The sequence below is a fragment of the Punica granatum genome, chromosome 1 (genome assembly GCF_007655135.1).
Source record: "Punica granatum isolate Tunisia-2019 chromosome 1, ASM765513v2, whole genome shotgun sequence".
Classification (NCBI taxonomy): Eukaryota; Viridiplantae; Streptophyta; class Magnoliopsida; order Myrtales; family Lythraceae; genus Punica; species Punica granatum.
Window position 1 is genome coordinate 34,769,389 of NC_045127.1, and position 15,543 is coordinate 34,784,931.

The following is a 15,543-nucleotide window of genomic DNA, read 5'->3' on the forward strand; positions in this document are numbered from 1 at the left end:
TCTTGGAGCAAAGCTTCTGGATCGCCTCGTTATTTTATTTCATGCACCTCCTTCTATTAGGAAACTTCTTATGAGGACCTATGGGGCTTTCATCCCCTCGATCTGTAAGCACTTCGTGCATGGACAATTAAGTTTTAATGAATCTTCTTATTTTACCCAAAAAAAAAAACTCATATTAGGCTTGATCAAGCAACAAATCATCAAAATAACTCATCTAAGCCTATTTTACAGAAAATTACAGAATGTTACGATGTCCAATTTCATGTTAGGTTTACATAATTAAGCTAATTCGAACCTAATTACTCAATTGACCCCAAATTAGACTAAATCACCATATGACTAGAATGCTATCATGAGTAATTAAGCACGATTTAACCCTATTGGAACCTAATTAGCACATACATAAGTTAATTAAAACTAATTGCACTTAATTATACACAAATCGACTCAATTAACACCAAATCAAGTCCTATTAATATGCAATTAGTCTTTTTTCCGGGGAAAATCCGAGTTAAATAGTTGAGTTTGATCCTAATTAGGCGTGATATTATCTGATTAATCCTAATTAGGCTCTAAATCACACAAACTATCAACCTATTAGTCTAATCTACACATAAACACTTTAGTTAAACAAATATCCACCGAAATACAAGCTAATGAGCTTGATTTCAGTTTCGATCAGAGGTTCAGAGCCCCACATTACCTTAGTTCCGAATAGTTTTCGGATCTTTGAGCCTGAATTCAACTAAATCAAGGCTTAAACTCTTAATTATCCTACTAATTATGGGAAACTAGGCTTAACATGGGAATTTCGGGTCGGTAATTTGGCAGAATCTCAACATATGAGAACGGCCAAAAGTCCTTAATTATACAAATGACCCTCTATTTATAGGGAAATGGGAGTTGATGTCGTTTTATAAATAACGAAACATTTGAGGTGAAAATGAAAAATAATTTGGAAATTTCAATGGTCCAGACGATGACAGCTAGCCGCCCGCTGACAGCTACCCAGTTGGAAGCTGGGCACGATCAGCCGTTTTGGTGGAACTCTGTTCAACTACTTCAAACTGAGCTGGTTCTGTCGAAAATAATAATGTGTCCGCCTTCAAACTTATTTAAGAACTTTCATTTTTATCCTTTTCGGGATTTTAGAGCACATTTGATTGGAAAAAAATTATCGAAAAATATCTTTGGGTTTATAAAACACTTTTTAACTGGAAATCACCCTGACTTAAATATTTTCGCTACGTGAGAATATTGATTTCTCTATCTCAAACCCTTGTCCTGTAGGATAAAATGTATGAAGCAAAGGGTTTTAACAAGAAAAAAGTTATCGTGCCCTTTTTTTTTAATACAAATACGAGTAATTGGGTTTTAAAACAAGGCCTCCCAAGAGTAAGCGTCACGTTTTCTAGATCTATTTTACAAGCGCGACCCCGAAGAGAGAAATATTGCCAATTAACTCGTACAATTTTGAAAATAGGCACGGATAATCAAAGTTGACTACTTAACGCTTGATGACATATTTGTTTATTCTTGGAAGTCGGTCTCCTGACGTGCGATCCGTAAGAGCTTTCATTCACTCTCTGAATGGTAGCCTAAACCCGGGCAGGAGCTAGGTGTTGGGAATTGGTGTATACCTTAGAGGCAATCTGTCATCAATTCTGTAATATGACATGATGTGCTTCAGATTGCAGCTCAACACATATTCGAATTTTCGGGTCCAAACGCGTATTCTAGAAGATTCCGAAACAAGAATTTAGCTTAATTAGATATTAAGTTTCCTATATTGCTATGATATAGTTTCCCTTAATTAGATATTATTTCTTATATTAGCTTGAGTCAGTAATCTTAAGTTTCCTATTTCAGATTGTTTCCTTGGGGTACCTCCGTGTCGAGCCCCTTCCCTGTCAAACTATAAAAGAGGAGGCTCGAGAGGAGTTCTTGAAAAGGCGTGAGCCCGTGCATCACTCTTCGCCTGTGGCCGGCGTGTCCTTGTGAAATCGACAAGGAAGATGGTGTGTTAGGCGATTGTGCGGTGAAATATGAGGTAAGAACTATGAGGTGGACTCATGGGAAGATCCTTATTTGTCCAACGCGCGACCCATGAGGTGTTGTGTGCGGATGACATTTGCTTCTAAGAATCTGGTCATCACCACTCTAGAGTGGTTAGACCGTGAGTGGGGCCACATAGGCATATTTTTCGAATTGCAGGTAGGCATGTGCAGTCATCTTAGGGAAGGCTCAAAAAGTCGGATCCCATGAGGACAAGCAAATCGAATAAGTCCGATAGAACATACAGGGCATCATTGAGACTGTCCTAATGTTCTCTTTGAAGGGCTTGTTCTAGCCGAGAACTTGCTTAGGAAAGCATTTGATTGAAAGGAACAGAGAGTTTAAAGAATAGTGCACATGTTGCCCCAGTGTTTAGTCAGCAGTGACGGCGAAGGGCGGGTGGGTTCCATTCTTCGTTCGGAGGTATGACCGTGCTCATGACTCCCGTGACGGATAGGCCAGGACATGCTCTATTTGTTGGAGCAGTTGCTTGCGATCTTTGCAGAGGGAGAGTGGGAGCTCAGTGTTGAAATCCCAATGAGTTAGATGAGAGATGTTTGTTGTCCCAATTGTAGTTGTTCAGTATTCAAGCTACCTTCTTGGTAGGGATTTTCTGCAATGAGAAAAGGAAACAATCTTGTTAGGGATTTCCTGCAATGGGAAAATGAAACAATGAAAGGAGCATGAACTGTCCGAAATTTTAATGCAAGGGTATAGGGAAACAAACTGGCCTGGTAGGTGTCGCGTGAGCGCCAAGAGATTTGCATTGGTATGCTGAGCGTGCGTGCATGGGTTGGTGTGAACATGCTTGGACATGTGTGAGGCGCGCTTGATCGCTGGTAGATGTGCAGGGTCACGCGAAGGGATGTGCGTTCGATCTCGCAATGACGCTATCTATCGTGCGGGGTGGGTGGCCGGAATGGACTGCCTCTGATCACAACACGTCTCACCATGGAGAAGTAAAGACCACAGGTGGTCTTCCCGCAAAGGTTGACACGACTCGCCTGTTGCATAAACATGCGTTGTAGCTACAAGACAATAAATAAATGAAATGCATGCGATCCGTGAGTTTTGAAAGCTAATGTTGTCGTTCTCATTGATTCAAAGAGTTCAAAATACAATGCAATTTGGAAAATAAAGTCCTATGTCGATCTTCCATTGCGCTCGGGGCGTAGGTGACCGTTACCATGGAAAGCATCGATTCCAGGCGAGAGCATAGTGGAGGTATCTATCCTAAGGTGGGTGCGGATCTCTATGGGCCATCTTCCTGGACCTCTCCAGGGCAGCATTCGTACGTGCCAACTCCTGATCGTGCCTCCGTGATTCGGCGCGTGCCTAGGAGAGCTCCCTTTGAAGCTGGCACTGATCGATGAGTTGCTCGTCTTTCTCGGCAATCTCCCGACTAAGGCGGTCCCTCTCGGGCCTGAGGCTAGTGAGTTCCACTTGGACGGCCATGCTCAAAATTGAGGGTGCCCCATATGGTGTGCTACCCTCGAGTCGTGGAGAGCCAGTGAAATCTTCATGTGCTGACGGACTCCACCGGTAGAAATGGAGGATGTACTCTTCCGTAGCTTGGAAATCTCGTTCATCCCGAGTAGGGTGTTCGGGGAAGTAAGGTTGCTCTGTGACCACAGTGCGCCATGCGGATAAGACCTATGCGATATCAATTTGGTGATCTACGGACATCTGATCCTCCCGCCAAGTGTATTCGAACCTAGTCCGTGCCGTGTCCTTAGGGACTATCTGCAAGCTACCAAATTGCCTCATTACTCGCGTCGAGAAGTAAGTGGTGGACCCCGCATGACTCAAGAGTGGGATTCGATTAAAATCAGGGCTGGCAAGGCCTGTCAAAACACCCAAAATAAAATCGGTTTCCTCAAAACTTGTAGTAGGAAAAGGATGAGAGCCCAGTCGAAATCCCAAAGGAGGCTAAGGGATTCTCTAAACCAATGAGCTAGCAAAAGTAACGAAAGGGGAATTTTGATAATCAAGAAACTAAATTGCAGCAAAAACAATTTAAAAGCGTAAGGGAGAGTGTGTAAGCAATAACCGGAAGATGTATGACTTGAGTTCGAAAACCACCATGTGTTTGGTTGATCATAGAAGCATCATAATATAAATTTCATCAGCTAAGAGTCGAGTTCCCGCGACCGCAAGGAATCAACTAGAATCTAAATTCTAACTAGTCAAAACACCGTCTAACTAGTAAGTTCATCAACTAGTTAACAAGGTATCGACCGATGCCCTAATTAACTAAGCAATGACTTTAAGCACAAGGATGCCTTAACCCGAGCGATTAATCGATTCATCAATTAATTGACTCGATCTATCATTCTCTAACCAATTAGGGCATCAACTACCGTTCGTTCCTAATTAGTCCTGCTTCGAATCGATTTCTACAAACATCGTAGTAGTCGTCGATAAGCTAACTTACAAATATCCTATTCACGACCATGAGAGAATACTTGTAACGATGACATCCAAGAATGAATAAGTACTGAAATCAAAATATTAAAACCTGCTCCTCACAACCAAACCGTGGGGTTTCCGTTCTCAAGTCAAACGAAACGAATTAGCCACACATGACTATGCAGGAATCCATGAAAACTAACGAATGTTGAAGGAACACTCGGTAGCCGCCCGCCTCTATTCCAAGTTTCTCTTCCCACAAACTAAAAAACCCTAAACCTAGATGATCCTTAGGTTTTTATATCTCCCTAAAAAATAGGAAACAAATAATGAACCTATCTTTAAAAATTTCCTAAGAAACTCACATTATAATTAAAGGGGAATCCTAGGATTTGCAAATAAATCGGGGATTGATTCTGAACTCCCTCTCGGATCGGTTGTGCACGTGGTGCACCACTAACCAAAAGTCCTTGTATCCTTGCAAGTTCCATCTTGATACTTCAATGGTCTCCAACTCATCCCGAACATGCATCGAATTGCCTTCAACTCTTTTCTCGCACAAGTGTTCCTAGAAACCGTCATCCAAGCATCACATACCATGAAAACAACATAAAACCAAGTCTAAATTGCACCCATTTCATGGACAAATCCTCCCTTCTCAAGGGCATCTAAGGGTCGAGGGTCCGGGCGGCATCCACGCTGTGCGCACCCGAATTTCATTTCGTCGGGGCACGCATGCGCGTGCCCATGCAACGCGGCTTGGGAGTGTCCACCTTCCCGGGGACGCGCGACGGACGCGCGTGAGAAGGAGTCGCCAGTTACTGTTTACGACCCATAGGTCGAGGGCCGTTGAGTCGCCCGGGTCTAGGGGTACGGGGTACACCTAAATGCTAAGGCAATGGTCGTGCGGAACCGAAAATTCCGAATTCGGGGGTTCTTTTACGTGCGGGCTTATATCTCGCACGCCCTTTCGGTATTCTAGTTTGCTAGGCTTGCCGTTTTGTTTATTTACCGCATGACTTAGGGTTGCACTTGACTCGCCCGTTTTGACACCGTAAAGTCGATGAATTGATCAAATTGGGCCAAGAATCCGAAAGATGAGTAAACTTATGCGTCGAGGAATCGGTTCACTATCTTCGCATTATCTTTCGTCGGACCGTGATGGTCGATTTCCAACGCGAAGCGAGACCATGAGTATTTGAGCTTACTCCTCTCTTAGTAACAATAGACCAATTTAACCAGTTCGACTCTCGGACCTCTCGCTCGCCGATCGGGGATCCTTACAAATGAATGAATGAATGTACAAACAAATTCTCGCAATGTTCCCTCGAGTAATTACAAAATACAACTGAATAAGTGAATGGATCCCGATCGGTTTGCATTAGGTCAATATTCCGTTTCGGCTCACCGTGTGTTTTGAGTAACCGATAAATAAATTAAGGCAACGCAAGCTCAAGGACCCGGGGGTCGGGTCCGATCGAACCAACGGTCTGTAGGAGAACCGATTGGTTCCCACTGTAACCGTTGGACCAATCGAGCTCCCGGGTAATATCTAAACGCGTTTCACACATCCAATCCAAGTTACCTTCCACATAGGCCATACTCGGAGTGTGATGGTGACTCGAGGCTAGATCCCATTCCGCACTCGGGTTGCACGCGTTTAGTGTGTTAGGAGTCGTTGGACCCCGTGTTTGGTGATTTGGGGTGTTGGACCCCGTGTATTACGTAACCTATGGGTTCGGACCCGAGTTGCAACAGATCAGCAAAAGCAAATGGAAAATAGAAGAAAATTGATAAAACTGATGAAAAACAGACAAAAACTGATAAATGCAGATAAATATAAACAAGTTGTATAGTAGGCCGAATGTACGTGATTTAATCAGTTATTAACCGGGGTTGATTAGCAAACAATGTATCTAACCTAGGCAAACAAAGAGGTGGGCTGGGATATGGTTCTAGGCCAATTACATGTGTGAATTTGTTTTAGAACTCTATTCAATGAGGTGTCACTGCGGTTTCACCGAATTTGCTAAACTCGTATTTTGACTCTAGATTGAAATCTAGCATTCCACCTATTCGTTATCTAATGTTTGATTAAGTCAGAGGCATGATTAATCCGGTTTTTCGTGTTTTGCAACAGAAATAAAGATGCCCTCCACCGAATCTACAATAGAGAGATAGAAACACCGAAAGTGGACGGAATGGGCCGTACGAATGAAACTCGCGCTCGAACGGGCCGCCCCTTTTCGTCTATAGATCGAGGTGTTTCCGACTCCCTAATGCCAAGGATATCGGTGAATCACATAATGACGATTATGCCCTTGAGCGGTGATACGTGTACAGTTCACATATAAATTAAAGATCGCGTGACACGAAGAGGTCTAAAAAGGACTCGTGCACTTCGACTTGAGCCGCCTCAAATTGGGCCTGGACTCGGGTCATAGTACGCGAGTACTCGCTAGACACCGATTCTATTTGCATTACACGTCTCGGTACTTTGAAATTGTGAGCTTTTAAAGGAAAGGGCATTTTCGCCGTTCCGTGAACCATCGATGCGCCTACGAATTGACAATCAATTTATCCAATTATGTAGTCCAAGTGATTTAATTAATCGAATGACACGTCCCATTTCTCCCATTTGTGGAATTGTTCCATGTTTGTGACTCTGAGTCATGATTGTTATGGATTTGATGGGTAATTGTTTGAAACTAGCATGTCTAGCATGCAACTAATTCTCAATTAATGATTTAAAAGAAAGATTCGATTGCAAACAATTCCGAGAATCAATTAGAAAGCAGAAGAGGAGACCGCCCTTGACCCGAGGGAGGTCATGAAACTCTCGGCCACTCTCTGAGGAGGAAAGCCGAGAACCTTATTGACCCGACTCGGGTCTCGAATGGTCTCCTACACCGTTTCTAAACATTTCTCGCATGCATGAAACATCAAGCACGTCAATGACATACTTTTTATAAAGCCGATGCCGCGTTGATCTTGGAAACGCAAACAAACACTCAAACAAACGCAAACACGATATTTAAAGAGAATCGATAAAACGACATCGGCTCATACAATCGACAACACATGAAAATAAAACCACGAGAACCGGTCTATTTGGGGTTAAGGAAACCGTTCTAGGCTAGGGCAAGCCACATGGGAGTTTCGGTCAACTCCCTAGAAGAGTCTACCGAAAGCCCCCTTGGTTTTCCCGAGTTTTGATGGTTTCCTTGACAACGAAACCAACTTATTCTCGTCGCGTAATCGTGACATATAATGCTAGAAACGTAAGATGCGGGAAAGGAATCAACTTCGAGGAAGGAGAGACCATTTTAGTCTCGGTGAACCAAACGAACCCCAAGGCTCCCTCCCGTGGGATCTAGCCGTGAGTCCCCTTGGCTCTACCGGACCGTGTGGTCTCTTCTACCCCGACTTTAATCTTTTCCAACCATGATGCATGTAATATAACGATGCATGTGCATGATGAATGACGTAAATATGCACGGAAATGAATAAAAAAATGAAACTCGCATGTAATATAGTTATCAACCACCTTGTCATCCCTCAACAAGCAAATATTGAAGACCTAACTCCTCTAAGTCATAGAGAGGTTATACCTAGCCTCGGAACACGAGAAAAGAGTCGGAGAAGTGGCAAAGGGAGTCGGGAGACTCGGCTGGAAGGAACAGACCCGAATTGGTGCAGTCGGGTCGACTGGCAGACTCGACTGGCAGTTCGGCTTGTCGGGGCTGTACCGGTTGATCGGGGTGGCCTTTTCGCGCAAGGCCGGTTGCGTTGGACTCCTAACTGACCAAGGATCATGCCTGCCATAGTTTCATGTGGATTGTACGTCTATATTTTCCTAAAAATACGAGCAAAGTTGGGTCAGTAAAAAATGACAGACCCAGTCGGGTCAAAACAGACCCGATTGGCACCCGATGAAGAAAAGGCTCTATAAGAGGCTCTCGGTGGTCTTTTGATGCAAGGTTGGTGGCATTGGACTCCTAACTGACTGAGAATCACTCCTACAGTTGTTTCGTGAGTATTGCACGCCTAGATTTTCTGGAAATAAAAAGCAAAGTCGGATCAGTAAAAAATGACAGACTCAGTCGGGGCAAAACAGACCCGACTGGCACCCGATGAAGAAACGGCTCCACAGGAGGCTCCCGGTGGTCTTTTGGTACAAGATCGGTGGCATTGGACTCCTAACTGAATGAGGATCACGCCTGTAGAGGTTTCGTGAGGATTACATGCCTATATTTTCCTGTAAGATGCATAGAAAACCGGTAAAAACTGGAAAGATCCGAGAAGGGAGAAAGGAGAGAAATGGCGGAGGTGCATGGTTGAACGGCTCTCAGCATGCAACCACCTTGTCACGGGGGAGAGTGAGGGTCATGAGGAACCCATAGAATGTGATGGCACGACTCGCCTTAGTTGTGAGATGGAGAAGACATCGAGGAAGCCCGGGATGCACCCGTGAAACCCGATTCTGCTCAACTCTGGAATGCGGGGCTGGAGGGTTCAAATGCAAAAACTAAGCTCGGAAATGGACGCAGGAGGTTGAAAACAAGTGGGATATGAAGTTTGGTTGAGTTTTCTTAAGTCGAGAGGGAAGAACTCGCCTAGAAACAGGGAAAAAGCTTAAGGGACTGTTTCTGGACAGAGCTAGAACGAGGTGCTGGGAGCTTCAAATGAAAAATATAAGGTCGGAAATGGACTTAGGAGGTCGAAAACATGTAGGGTATGAAGTTTGGTTGAAGTTGGCTAAGGTTGGATGGCGGTCGCCGGAAAACGGTTGAGTTTTCGAGCAAAACGGCCTTGGAACCGGGCTGTACTTTGGCTGTTCGATTTCTGGAAAATTCTGAAGTTTGAGAGGGCTTGGAGAGGATTTCCTAGAGTGAGAAAGCTAGAGAGATGATGGAAGTTGAGTCGTGATTAAGTTAATGGCCCAATGGACTTATAAATGCAAGCTTAATGACAAGATTGAGTGAAGTTAAGTGCAATTAAATGGTGCTTAGGGCATCCGAATTTCCTAAGAGAGATTAGGGAGGGGAATTGGTCTCTTGAGTGTTGGAGAAGCTAAGGGAAAGTTGATGGGAGGTGATGGATGGAAGAAGGGAAGTGATGGGTGTAAGAAGATATTTTGAAAATGTGTGGTAGAGGCTCATTTGGCTTGCTTCTAGAAAAGAGCCATGGCTTGTGGCTTAGCTTGGCTCGGCTCGGCTTGGCTAGCTCAAGGGTCCCACTTGACTGGGAGGAAAGCCGGAAGAAGCTCGAAGCTCGATTGGTCGCGGGTTCAATTTTCGTTGTTCGCTTGAACGACGGATTATCGATGTACACGCAAATACGATTTTAATGAGCCTAATATTGACATTCTTCGTATGAGTGAATGCTCGGGCGTCCCGGGGACTCGAAAGTCGATTTCGCTCTGTTTGGATGATCGGAGTGAAGTTGTCCGTTTCTGTCGCTCGTTCGCGCCTCTGCGTGCTGTACTGCTCGTGTCGGCGTGCTTTGTGCTTTGGGCAGAACGGTTTACTTGTCGGCCCCGGATGGAGATCGATATCCGGAGGCGTCCTAGGAATCCACGAATGTGGCTTTCTCAGTGTTTCCCGAGTATTCTGATGTGCTCGGAGACCATTGTGATCTCCGTTTGTCAAAAACGAGTCCCGAAGGCTTGTCGGGAGGAGTTCGTGACCGTTGAAACGTCACTCGGGAGATCGGTATGACTTGCTTGGTCCAAACCGAAATGATTTCCTAGCCCCTGGGGGTTATTGGGAGTGAATGGCGCAAAGCTCGGACGTCAACATTTTCCCGAATGAGCTATGAGCACAAGATTCCCAGTGAAATGGGCCTTTTGTTACTGGAATGGTACTCGGGAAACCTAAATGGATTATGCAATGTGATCGGGGTTTATCTCCCAAGCCCTTGAGGTCCCTGGGATTGATTGGCGCAAATTTCGTGCATTGACGATTTGTTAAAATGGTCTCCGGCTATGTCTTTCTGTAGAAAAGGGCCCCTTTTTCCCTGGTCGGGATCCACTCGGGAGACCAAGATGAACCCTGAAACGCAGTCTGAATCCTGTTCCATGGTCCTGGTGGTCCTTGGGTGTGTGCAGGCCTGTTTTCAGGTGCCGTTTACCTGTCCGCGGATCGGGCATCCCGGGAGCCCCTTTAGGAAAGCGTCTACAAATGTTCAGGAGTGCCCCGGCTTAAGCAGGAGGCTTCTGAAATGCACTTGGAGGTGCCATTGGTCATTTTGGTACCAAGAGGGATTTTTAGAGTCCCATATTGGATGTCTTCTGACGCTCCGGCGATCTATCGATGAATAGTGCTATAGTGCCGGCTTCTGCTATTTTCGGGGTTCTTTGTTCGTCCATTCTTCTGATTGCCCTTCTGTGCTTTTCTAGCGATTCCTGCTTCTCTTCCGTAGTCCGTGCCCTCATGTCCGAACGTTCGCTCCTGGTTGCCAAGTCATGAGTAGTAGCCTGAGTCTCGGCCCGACATTCTTGTCTTTGGAGCCGGTGGACCAAAATGGGGTGCTGACAGCTTGCCCCTCTTTGGTTGCGTGCTCGATTAGAGGATGTAACCAAAGATCATGAGAAGCACCCATTTGGGCCCCGGCTACCTTCCTGATGTCGCTTTCTGTAGTCGTTTGTTCCTCCGTCTTGGGTGTGTGGGAGAAACCGTGCAAGTGCACGAACCTGTCACGACACGGTGGCATGGTTGAGAGGTGGAGATTATGAAGTGGTGGATGAGGGGCCTGAGCCCGCAAAGCTGTGCATGCAGGGTTGGAGCCTGCGGAAAGCAATAAACTATTAGGCCGAAGCCCGTGGAAAGCGGCAAATTGCCAGCCCGTGGAAAGCGGTAAATTGCCAAGCCGAAGCCCGTGGAAAGCGGCAAATTGCCAGGCCGAAGCCCGTGGAAAGTGGTAAATTGCCAAGCCGAAACCCGTGGAAAGCGGTAAATTGCTAGGCCGAATCCCGTGGAAAGCGGTAAATTGCCAGGCCGAAGCTCGTGGAAAGCGGTAAAATGCCAGGCCGAAGCCCGTGGAAAGCGGTAAAATGCCAGGCCGAAACCCGTGGAAAGCGGTAAATTGCCAGGCCGAAACCCATGGAAAGCAGTAAATGTGGACGCGAAGTCCGTAATGCAGTAAATGTGGACGCGAAGTTCGAAAAGCAGTAAATGTGGACTCGAAGTTCTTGGACGCGGAGTCCGAAAAGTAGTAAATGTGGACGCGAAGTTCGGAAAGTTGTAAAGATGGACTTGAAGTACTGGACACGAAGTCCGGAAAGCAGTAAATATCGCGGGTGTTATGCCGTGGGGACACGGTGGTTGGTGTCGATCGCCATTTGTCGCACGATTAAGAATTTGTTGGACAATGGCATCAGGTATGTGGCCGTGAAGGCATTGATTTGCCGGAGACTGGTCCCGCTGTTGGGGCGGTTGCCTGTTTGTTGGGGATGCCCCGGTCTTGTGATGTGGGACTCGAGCTCTAGGGTGGAGCGCCTACATACCCTGAGGGATAGGGAATCAGAGTCTGCCGTAATTCCCGCGTTTGTTGTACCTGTGATCCTGACATCATTAGTAAGTCATGGGATTACTAACGATTTGTAGACACAGGTAAAAGGAAGTATTTGCGATGCATGCTCTTCAGTTTCGGGTCGCCTGGGCGACCCGTGGAGAGTTTTTGCTTTGGTGATGCAAATTGGGGTCCTGCTTTCAGAGGCCCCGATGCGAGGCCTCCAGGGTTCCTGTTGGCCTTGCATGGGCATATCGAGACGTTCTCAAAGGTGCCCAAGCGGCTCTATCGGTTATTCGACGCGCCCGTGAGCTTAGGACCCTTCTCATCAAGGTGCCATAGGGCGGCTGCATTTGTAACATGCATGGGAAATTTTTGTTCAAATTTGGTCAGACCTCGGTCTAGTCATTTCCAGAGTGTTACTACTAGATTCCCGAAAAGAAATGTCTAAGACTTTGGCTTTGTGGTAACCGATTGAAGGGTGGCTGTGACCCATTTTGGAGTTGTGCAATGACAAAGAGAAAAGAGAAAGCTTAGGGAGCACGTTGCCCAAGGCTGAAAGGATACACGGGTTCACGCTTGCCGTGAGATGTACCCCCCCTTCTCTTCCGTCCTTCGGTTGGTGTTGGCTATCTTGAACTGTTTGGATTGTGTGCTTGGTCGCCCGCTGTGCTTGAAGAAGAATCCGCCTTGGAGGGTTGAGTTCGGTAGGAGAGTCGATCGGGGATCGTGTTGGAGTAGATAATCTGGCCATTTCCCTTGGGGATCCCTGGTCCGCGCAGTGTGCGAAGGCCCATGGTGACTGTTTCGTTTATCTCTCATTTTACTCTCTTTTTGCTACGGTCACCCGCCTCGGGACCGTACCTCTCAACTTAAAGGGGATGAACTCTCCCTTTGCCACGACCGCCCGCCTCGGGATTTCAATCGTGCCTCTCTTTTGCCATAACTTTTGCCTAGGCCGCCCCGAAATGGGATTTTCGACCTAGCGGGCTCGATATTTTGTTTCTCGAGTTTGCAAGGGCGAAGAATCCGAAGGAATTGACCTCCGAGTGCGTGGTATTATGTTTTTGTCGAGGAGTTGCGACTGCTGCTTCACTTTTTGTCGGGGTTTTGTTTATTTCTTTGGGATTACGGGCGCCGATGCTTTTGGTGAACCTCGAGGTTGCCCTATTTTGGGCGGGTTTTTCCCGCTTCCTTTCGCTCTCTCTTCTCTTTTTTGTTGGCGGGTTTTTCCCGTGTCTTTTCGCTTTTTCTTTTTCGCAGCTGGGGTCTGTATTGTGCCCCTTGTATTTGTTTGAAACTCCTCGACTTGGCATCACCGAGGCCGCTTTTGTTTGCTTTGCCCCATGGAGACTTGATGTATTTCGTTGTCCTAACCCAATTTTGTGAGGGCTGATTTTCTCAGAAATCTGATTTTTGTGCACTCGAAAGCCGAACTTCGCGTCTTTTGTCGTTGCAAACTTTACAAGTCCTTTCCCCTGTTGTCTAGAAAGAAAACAAAATCGCCCTAGGAGTGTGGGTGACCAAGGTTGCTTCGCGTGAATGTTTGACAGGGATGCCCCGGTCTTTGTGATCTGTGTCGGGCATCTTGTGCGATCGCCGCTCCCGATCGTGCATTGTCGCCCTCGTGGAGGGTGCCCCTTGGATGATAGGCACTCTTGAAGCCGAATGTGTCCTGCCTCGGGACTTGTCGTTGCATGTTGTCGGTGATGGGTCTTTGTAGTGGGGAAGGCCCAATTTGCCCCGGGGTGTCGCTCGATCTCAGTGGAGACGCACGCGTCGAGGTTGAACGGTTTGTTCAATTGTCTCTGTCTTCAGCTTCGTGAAGGGTACATATTCGTCGGAAACCTCCCTCGTCGAAGTATGAGGAAAGGGTCCGAGAGGAATTCTCAGGGAGATGCGAACTTGTGTATCGTTCTTTGCCTGTGACCGGCGTGTCCCTGTAAGAGATGACAAAGAAGATGATGCATTAGGTGATTGATCGGTGGAATATGCGGTAAGAAATGTGGAGTGAACCCATAGGAAAATCCCCTTGTCCAACGTGCGACCCATGGGGTGCCGCGCATGGGGGACACTCAATTCCGAGATCTAGTCATCACCACCCTGGAGTGGGCAGACTGTGGCTAGGGACCACATAGGTGTACTTTCCCCGATTGCAGGTTGACATTCGCAGCCGTCCTAGGGAAGGCTCGAGGAGCTGGATCCCATGAGAATAGACGAATCGAACAATTCCGACAGAACCAACAGGGAGTCTTCGGGGTTGTCCTAGTGCGCTCGTGAAGGGTTCGTTCATGCCGGAAGCTCGTTTGGGAATGGATATAAATAAATGTAAAAGAGAGTTTAGGGAAGAGTGCATGTTGCCCCAGTAGCTGGTGGATGGCCACGGCGGAGGGTGGGCATGGATCATTCTCCGGTCGGAGATGTGACCGTGCTAGTGACTTTCGCGGCGGGTGGGCAGGGATCATTCTCCGGTCGGAGATGTGACCGTGCTAGTGACTTTCGCGACGGGTGGGCAGGGCCATGCTCTGTTCGTTGGAGCTGTTGCCTGTGATCTTTTGTGGAAGGAGGGTTGGGATTCGGTGTCGAAGTTTCAAGGTGCTAGACAGCAAGTGTTCATTGTCCTGATTGTGATCGTTCAAGGTTCAAGTTGCCTTCTTGTTAGTTATTTCCTGCAATGGGAAGAGAAAAAGCAATGAAGGAACAAGAACTATTCGTAATTTGAATGCAACAACGTAGGGGAGCGAACTGGCCTGGTAGGCTTCATGCAAGCACACTGAGAGACATGCACAAGGTGTGTCGAGGATGTGTGCATAGGCAAGGTAGGGGTGTGCTCGCACGACGCGGAAAGGGCACGCTCAGTTGTGCTGATGGAAGCACTTGTAGCATGGAGGCACATGTGCTCAACCATGCAATGACGTAATCGATTGCGCGGGATTAATGGGGAGTTAGTGTTGCTTGGATGGTTGGCCCTTGAGCTACTGATCGTCTCGCCGTGGAGGAAGGGTGAGGACCATGAGAGGTCCACTTACAAAGGCGGTTACAACTTTGTCTACCGTGTGGTAGTGTTAATTGTCGTGTAAAACAGTAAATGGATAGAATGCATGCAATGCGTGAGTTTTCAAAAGCTAATGTTGTCGTTCACATTGACTTAAAAGGTTCAAAGTACAATGCAAATTTTGTAAAATAGTGCCTTAAGCTGATTTGCCACCACATTCGGGATTTTAGCGAGCGCGGCCTCGGAAAGCATCGGGTCTAGGTGAGGGCCTTGCGAAGACATCTATCCTAGAGTGCATGTGTGGGCCTTCATGAGGCCCTTTCCTAGACCTCTCCAGGCCGGCGAGTTCCTCATCTCTCAGCAACCTCTCGGTAATCGAACCTAGTGTTGGTGAGGTCGATCATGCTGTCCCAGAGTATACGCCATCCGCATTTCGTGGTAGGTCAGTGAGGTCCTTGTGTGCTGGTGAACTCTGTCAAGGCTCGGGCAGGAGGCCAAGCGAGGCGTCCCTTACCAAGACGATAAGAAAATCTGCTTAGGACTTATCAACGTGAACGACATCCTAGTGTGTT